Consider the following 7,822-nt stretch of genomic DNA (forward strand, 5'->3'; position numbering starts at 1 on the left):
TGCTTGACCATGGTTGGCTTTGCTTGGAAGCATGGAGGAAATGAGTCCTCTGTGTTGACCCTCCTCTTTATAGACTGGACACTGGTTCAAGTTCATCTGGTGGGGTCTCCTTGGCCTCCTTGATCAAGAGGACAGGTGACCTACTACCATTATAGGACATTTTGAGAGATGCTCATATATTTTTATGTGAGTTTATTATGGTTTATGCCCTCAGGTAAGGAGGGAGTCAGTTGGGGAACTTACACAGGGACAGGCACTCTTGCCCTGTGGCTCAGAGCCCACCACCGGATGCTCCCACTGCTCTGCCCATAGTCTCCATTAACTTTCACCCATGCATGCATCTTGGGCCCACAGTCTCATCCCAGTTAGGTACATGCCCCTCTCACATCCATGCAGGTGACGGCGCCAGGGTCATCTCTTCACACCCACTGCTACATGTGTTCCTCCCAGCTTGTGGCTTCTGTTTCAAGATGGCTCCCAGCAGCCCCTCAGTAGTCCACCTTCTGTGGCAGGCCCCACCCCTTGGAGGAACTAGCCAACTGGGAGACACTCCACCCCTTTCCTCTGCTCTTACAATCTTCCTGTTAATCTTCTGCTAAAGTCCCTGAGCCTTGGGGGGGGGGTGACAGATGTAGGGTGATCTCTCTTGTATCATGGCAAAATTGTGGCTTCTTGGGCCTCCCCATTAGTCATCTTTAGGCCATGGCCACTGATCTATCTCAGTAGTGTTTCTTCTACTATGAAGACAAATGGAAGGAAGTAGACACATTTAAACAAACATGAATGTGAATACAAATACCTAGAAGATATCCCAGTAGGTGTACTATATTCATTAAATAGTATACATGTGTTGGCTTCCCCACTAGGGCCAGTAGCCATTCTCAACACAAGGCATTGGCCTGATCTACAGCGCCAGATATCTGTTCCACCCCTAGGAGCTGGCCTTATCCAATTAGAAATTTGTCAGTTGTACGTATGTGGGTCGAGCCATTATTGCACTTGCCAGCATTGCTTGGCATGTCCATAGTGTGCAGCATGTGGGGTCCATTGTTGAGTAGAATCATAGGGGATCCTTTCTTCCCCAACCCTCTGTATAGTGCCTTCTGGCGATATGAACATCATCCATCCAGTGGCATGGAGTTTTTTGGCTTAGTCTCAGATCCATCTCTTCTTCTTCTCCTGCACTCACAACATGTAGTGTCTTCAGCAACATGGCCTTACTGACCTTTCTAGTGTACAACCAACATTAATGGCAATAGCCTTAGTGAATTGGAGGACCTCTAGGAGCTCCTTCTGACCAACAGCTCATAGGGGGGCAAACCACCCCTGGTACTGTAGATTTTCTTAACAGTTGTATAGTTTGGGAGGTTCTGTCTTTATCTTACCTAACCATAAAACTCCCAAGAATCTTACAGCTATAGCTGGCCTTTGCTTCTTCAGGTATCTTTCAAATGGGTTTCACATCTGTAAAACACTCAAAGGAACATTAACATATATTAAAACAATCATAGCTCACAAACCATGGAAAGATTTTGTCCATTCATATTAGCTGTTTTCTCCATAGATCCTTGTTAGGTACTATAGCATAGGTACGAGGCATTAATTTGGTTAGCTCTTTACTATTTTTAGTTATCCCTTTGGAGTCATTTTGCACCTGGGGGATTTTACATGAGGTCTCTTTGGATTCTTTTATTTCTGATACACTTAAAGGTGTTGGCTTGAGTTGCCTGACCCTGTACTGGGCTAAGGAGGCAAGGGGCTTCTCCTGTCCCCGCTGCACTTGTTGGTTCCCTGAGTCAAGCAGGCCCTTGCTGCACTGGTGGGTTCCCTGAGTCAGGCAGGCTCTGGGTCTGCCTCCTGACTGTAGCCATATCTGTCCTCTTCCCATTGACCACACCAGGTTGCTGAGGGAGAACTTGGTGGGAAAACCTGCTTTCACCCCCTAGTATAGCCTTTATGAGAAGAGAAATGCATCTTATTTAATCCTTGGGGATTCTTAACCACCCTTGTACATTTTTTATTCTTGGAATGTCTTTTGTAAGCTGTTCTGGTTTTAAAGCCTTCCAGAAATGCCTTGGTAGCAAATTTGGTTTTCTATCAATTTTTTTCTCTGGGAATTTGGGCTTGACATAAGTCTTGACACATTTGTCTAAGAGTAACCCAAGTGGACCATTTCTTCGGTCTGGTCTTTTTTATATCTCTATAGGGTGTTCTGTTATTTTACAGACACATTTTACAAGCTGGTCCAAATCATTTAGATTTGCCAAAGCCTCTCTCACTTTACAAAGATCCTATCCCATCAAAGGGCTTAGTAAAACCATTCAAGCCCCATACCATTCTCGAGGTAAGCTTTCTTTCATATCTCTGGTGAACACAGTCTTCTCTAGCCCAGTGAACTGGACATCATATATTGATTTTATCATATCTAGTTCTCTCAGTAATGCCTGCCCCTCCTTTATAGTCCTCCAGCCCCTGCTAATCATGTTAGTCTCCTTTGGTGATGACCATGTATCTTTAATGCCTTCAACCAGCCACCCCATTAAGGACTGCTCCCTCCTGTTTTGGCCTAGGTTGAACAGCCTATATCGCAAGGACGGATGGATGGTTATGTAACTCAGCTGTAAAGGCTTCTGAAGGACTTAGACTGATGTCATTTGCTCCCATGTCCCATACTCTCACAAACCACGTGGCCAGGGGCTCCCTGCTTGCTTGCTTGTAAGTTTTTCCTAGTTTTAACAGTTCTAGCATAGACCATTTCCTAGCTACAGCACAGTTAGCCTTTTTCCCTTTTTACTATTATCTGTCTTTTCCTCTGAGTCCTTGGACTTTATACAAGTCAAAGCATCCCACCTTTTTTCTCTCTCCAGCTCTGCAACTGGGTCTGCCAGCTCAGCCTTTTCAGCTTTCTCTGGGACACATCTTTTATGATGCAAAGTGGCAGCACTCTCTCTCTCTAGGCACTCCATTTGGGTCCAGAGCACATAAAAGATTTTCTAGCCTTTGGGTAACCTTTAACAAATCTTCACATACCCGCAACATATCCCCACATTTACAACATAGCTGTGGTCCATGCTTCTACGTGGTTGACCTCTTTTTACTTACAGATTTTATAATCCATTGTATAAACCATATGACTATCCCTAACCCCATTAAGCATATGGGTTTTGATTGGCTTATCTCTGGATCTGGGACTCAGAGTCCAACTGACCTGCCACAGGGGCAGTGGGAACAGCACTGCATTCTGAGACCCACATCCCCAAGGCTGTGGTTCCTTTATCCAGCTGGACTATGCCAGTTTTGTCACCCGAGCTCCTTCTGGGTCTCTTGCACGATCAGATAAACCATATATTTTTATGTGAGTTTATTATGGTTTATGCCCTCGGGTAGGGAGGGGGTCAACTGGGGAACTTACACAGAGACAAGCACTCTTGCACCTCGGCTCAGAACTCACCACCAGATGCTCCCGCTGCCCCGCCCATAGTCTCTGTTAAGTTTCGCCCATACATCATGGGCCCACAGTCTCATCCCAGTTCAGTAAATGCCCCCTCTCGCATCCATACAGGTGACACATCATGGGCCCACAGTCTCGTCCCAGTTCAGTAAATGCCCCCTCTCGCATCCATACAGGTGACACATCATGGGCCCACAGTCTCGTCCCAGTTCAGTAAATGCCCCCTTTCGCATCCATGCAGGAGAGGCGCTGAGGCCATCTCTCTCTCCACACCCGCTGCCACGTCCTTTCAGGCTCACAGCTTCTGTTTCAAGATGGCTCCCAGTAGCCCCTCAATAGTCCACCCTCCACGTCAGGCCCTGCCCCTTGGAAGAACTAGCCAATTGGCAGACACCCATCTTTTGTGTTGTTGTTGTATACATCATGTGTGTAATTGATACTATAGTTTATTATACTCATTCTTACTTTAAACAATTATCTTTTAAAGGTATTGAAAACCGTGTCTATCTTCAGTATACTATTTGTGGAATTCTTTATTTTTTTTGTGTAAATCTAAGTTTTTATCTGGTATTATTTTCTTCTCTTGCCTGTCGGAGTTACTGCAACATTTGCTTCTTTGTTTGGCTGGTTTTAGGACAGATCTCATGGAGCACAGGCTGGCCTTAAACTTGCAAAGTAGAGGTCTCCAGGCATGAGCCTCCAATTCTTGTAGTATATGTCTTTCAGCTTTTGTTTATCCAAAACAAACAAACAAAAAAACCCTTTTATTTTCCATTTTAAAAAACAATACTTCAAGCTGGGTGTGTTGACACATACCTTTCATCCCAGCACTTGGGAGACAGAGGCAGGTGGATCTCTGTGAGTTCAAGGCCAGCCTGGTCTACATAGCAAGTTCGAGGCCAGCTGGGACTACATGAAAGCCCTGTCTCAAAAAAACAAAATAATAATGACAACACAATAAATAATAATAATTCTCAGATATAAAATTTTAATTTATAGAGGCTTTTAAAATAGTTTCAATACGTTTTAAGATTTTCATTTATTTATATTTTATGTGTATAAGTGTTTTGCCTGCATGTATTAATGTGCACCATGTGCATGCCTGGTGTCTGCGGAGGCCAGAAAAGGGTGTGAGATCCCCTGGAACTAGAGTTAAAGACAGGTGTTAACTGCCATGTGGGTGCTGAGAACTGAATCTGGGTCCTCTGGAAGAGCAATAAGTGCTCTTAACTGCTGAGCCATCTCTCTAGCCCCTCAAAATATTTTATCTATCATTGTGTCTGTGTGTGTGTGTGTGTGTGTGTGTGTGTGTGTGTGTGTGTTATGGGCACACTTATGCCACAGCACACATATGGAGGCCAAACAAAAGCTCTAAGGAATTGGTTCTCTCCAATTTTTATGTGGTACCAGGGTTGGAACTTGGGTCATCAGACCTGCAGTAAATGCCTTTTCCCACTGAGCCATCTTGCTGGCCCATCAAGGTATTTTCTTTTGGTTTCTGGCTTTCAAAGCTTCTTTCAAAAGACTGGAGAGTGTCTTTATTTCTTTGCATTTACTGTCTCTTCCTTCTCTGGAAGAACTTAAGATGCTCTCCTTAATACCTTTCCATAATGTAATAATTATGTGCCATATTGTGGGTATCATTGTGTTCATCCTGATTGGCCCTTATTGAGCTTCTTGTGTTATTGGAATTACTATTTTTCATCAAATTGGGAAACATTTCAGGCACTATTTCTTTTTCTAATTTTATTTTAATTTTTATTTATATGCATGTGTGTGAGTATGTGTGTGCATATGCATGCAGGTGCCTATGGAGTCCAGAAGAGGGCATCAGATCCCCTGAACCTGGGGTTACAGGTGGTTGTGAGCTGCCTAACATAGGTGCTTGGAACCAAATGAGTTTTCTGCAAGAGTAACAAATGCTTTTAACCACTGAGACTTCTCTCAAGTCCCAGCCACTATTTCTTGAGTTTTGCTCTCCTCCTCTTTCATTTCCATCTGGAACAGTTGCAAATATGTTAGGTTGCTAGTATTATCTCAAAGGTCCCTGATACTATTAACATTTTTAATCACATTAATCTCTATTTCATTTTGAATATATTTCATTACTGTTGTCAAGCTCCCTAACATTTTCTTCTGCATAGTTCAAACTGCTATTAGTCCTATCCTGTGAAAATTTCAATTTAGATATTTCATAGAAAACACATTTCTAAATTTAAAGCATGTTTTTCCTCTGGTCCCTATATTCTCCCACTAATTGATATAATCTGGAAGTTTAGCCCAAGACTATTTTTAAGTTTTCTCTACAACTAATTAATTTTTGCTCTTCATCTTTGTTCCTTATAATCATCATCATAATAATTAGCAAATATTATGTAGTGCTTGTGAAATACCAGGCAGTTAGTAAAGTCTTAGTATTATTCATCCATTTAATCCTTACAACCTCCCTGTAGATACTATTATTATTCTCATTTTTTGCATATAAATAGAGGTAAAGAGATACTACATGGTTTCCCTAAGGACAGACTGATGCTGTAGAGCTGAGATCTAACTCAGACTTCCACCTCGGCAGTGGCTTCTGGCACCTGCACTGCGCTGCCTACATCTTGTGTCTTTTCTTTTATATAAATTTTCTTCTTAGTGATTCGATCTTTGTATTGGTTTAAAATGCTCAGTAGATGTCTGACATTTGTCTTCTGAAGGTCTGAAAATCGTTTTTGTATAGAAGCATAGGTTCAAAATTATTTTCAATACTTTGAAGATATTGCTATCTCTGTGCATTGAGTTTGCTTGTGAGAAATTTGTTAGCAAACTAAGCTACTCTTTTTTTAGGCAATCCACTTCTTTACCATTGGCAATTGGTTTTCTGAATTTTTTTTCACTAAAATGTTTCTTCACGCATAATTTAGGATTGTAGGCAACATGGATTATCACTTTTTTTTTTTTTTGGAAATGCCAAACCATGAGCTCAACACCAGATCTTTTGAATCAGAATTTACATTTTAACAAAATATTTATGTAATTTGTTTTCACATTTGAGTTTGAAAAGAACCATCTGAAATAGGAGTTTTTCACAGTAAAATCTCCCAGCTGTGTAGAAAAGTGGAGAAAATACTACTTTAGTAATAGTAAGCAATTCACACTGTTAACTTAGACCTAACAACTCATAAAGAATCTCAGAGTGGATTTCTAAAATGATATTTCTCTCATTTTACCTCTGTAATGTCTCTCTACACAGCAATGATATTTTCTAACAACTAATAATTAATATTCTTTGGTGGGTCTTTCTAAAGTTTGTTCTGCATAATATATGAAGGGCTCTTTCAATCAGGATTATTTTAGCACCTTTCCAGTTGCTGGGCATGTCTTTTAAACATTTTAGTATATTTTCTCTCCTCAACCCTCTTTTATTATATCTTTTTAATCTCATTTCTTGATAACAGTTATAATTTATTGTTTTAGATAGGGTGTCATTACGTAGCCCTTGCTGGCCTGGAACTTGCTATGTAGATCAAACTGGATCTCACAGAGGTCCTCCTGCCTGTACCTCTGGCCACCACATGTGGCTGAAACTTTCAGTTTTAATTCACTGTCCAGCTATGTTTGTATACCTATTTGTTTTTATATTTTTAAAAGAGATCATTAATATTTAAGAACTGCAGTTAAAATATTATGGACTGATTCTGTATATTTTCATTATCTGAAGAATCCTCATAGTTACTCTAAAGTCGCATTCTGGTTTGTATCTTTACAGAATGCACCTTTCCTTAGATAGAAATTTTGCCATGTAATGATTGGGCCTTTCTTTAAGTCTTTTAGAAAAATATTTTATTTACTATTTTTTTATGTGTATGAGTGTTTTGCTTGCATGTATGTAAGTGCACCCATGTGCAATTCCCATGCACACCAGAAGAGGGCACTGGATCCCTGGAAGTGGAGTTACAGATGGTTATAGCGACCATGTGGATACTGAGAACCAAACCTGGGTCCTCTGCAAGAGCACCCAGTGCTTTTAACCACTGAGTCATCTCTTTAGCCCTGACAAAATGCTGTTCTGTTTTGTTTTTTGAGCAGGCTCTCCCTGTATCCCTATAGCCCCAGCTGGCTTGGAACTCACTACATAGACCAGGGTAGCCTCAATCTCACAGAGATTCACTTGCCTCTGCCTCCTGAGTGCTGGGATTAAAGGTATGTGCCCTCATACTTGGCTCCAAGATACTTTTTATTTATTTTTTGTTGTTGCTGTCTTGAGATAGGGTCTCCCTATAGCCCCCGTTAGCTATGAAGACCAGACTGGCCTTGATCTCACAGAGATCAGCCTGCCTCTACCTCCTGAATGCCTGCATTAAAGGTGTTCACCACCATGCCCAG

At 41.5% G+C, this 7,822-nt stretch overlaps 1 protein-coding gene and 1 pseudogene across 1 annotated transcript in view; one reads left to right on the forward strand and one right to left on the reverse strand.

Moving 5' to 3' along the window:
• The window catches only part of LOC115068996, an 18,307-nt pseudogene extending 13,392 nt beyond the window's left edge, over nt 1–4,915 (reverse strand).
• The window catches only part of Slc9b1 (solute carrier family 9 member B1), a 92,561-nt gene that overhangs the window by 47,792 nt on the left and 36,947 nt on the right, over nt 1–7,822 (forward strand). The gene's annotated exons all lie outside the window — the stretch shown is intronic.

The sequence above is a fragment of the Nannospalax galili genome, unplaced genomic scaffold (genome assembly GCF_000622305.1).
Source record: "Nannospalax galili isolate Female #2095 unplaced genomic scaffold, S.galili_v1.0 scaffold189, whole genome shotgun sequence".
Lineage (NCBI taxonomy): Eukaryota > Metazoa > Chordata > Mammalia > Rodentia > Spalacidae > Nannospalax > Nannospalax galili.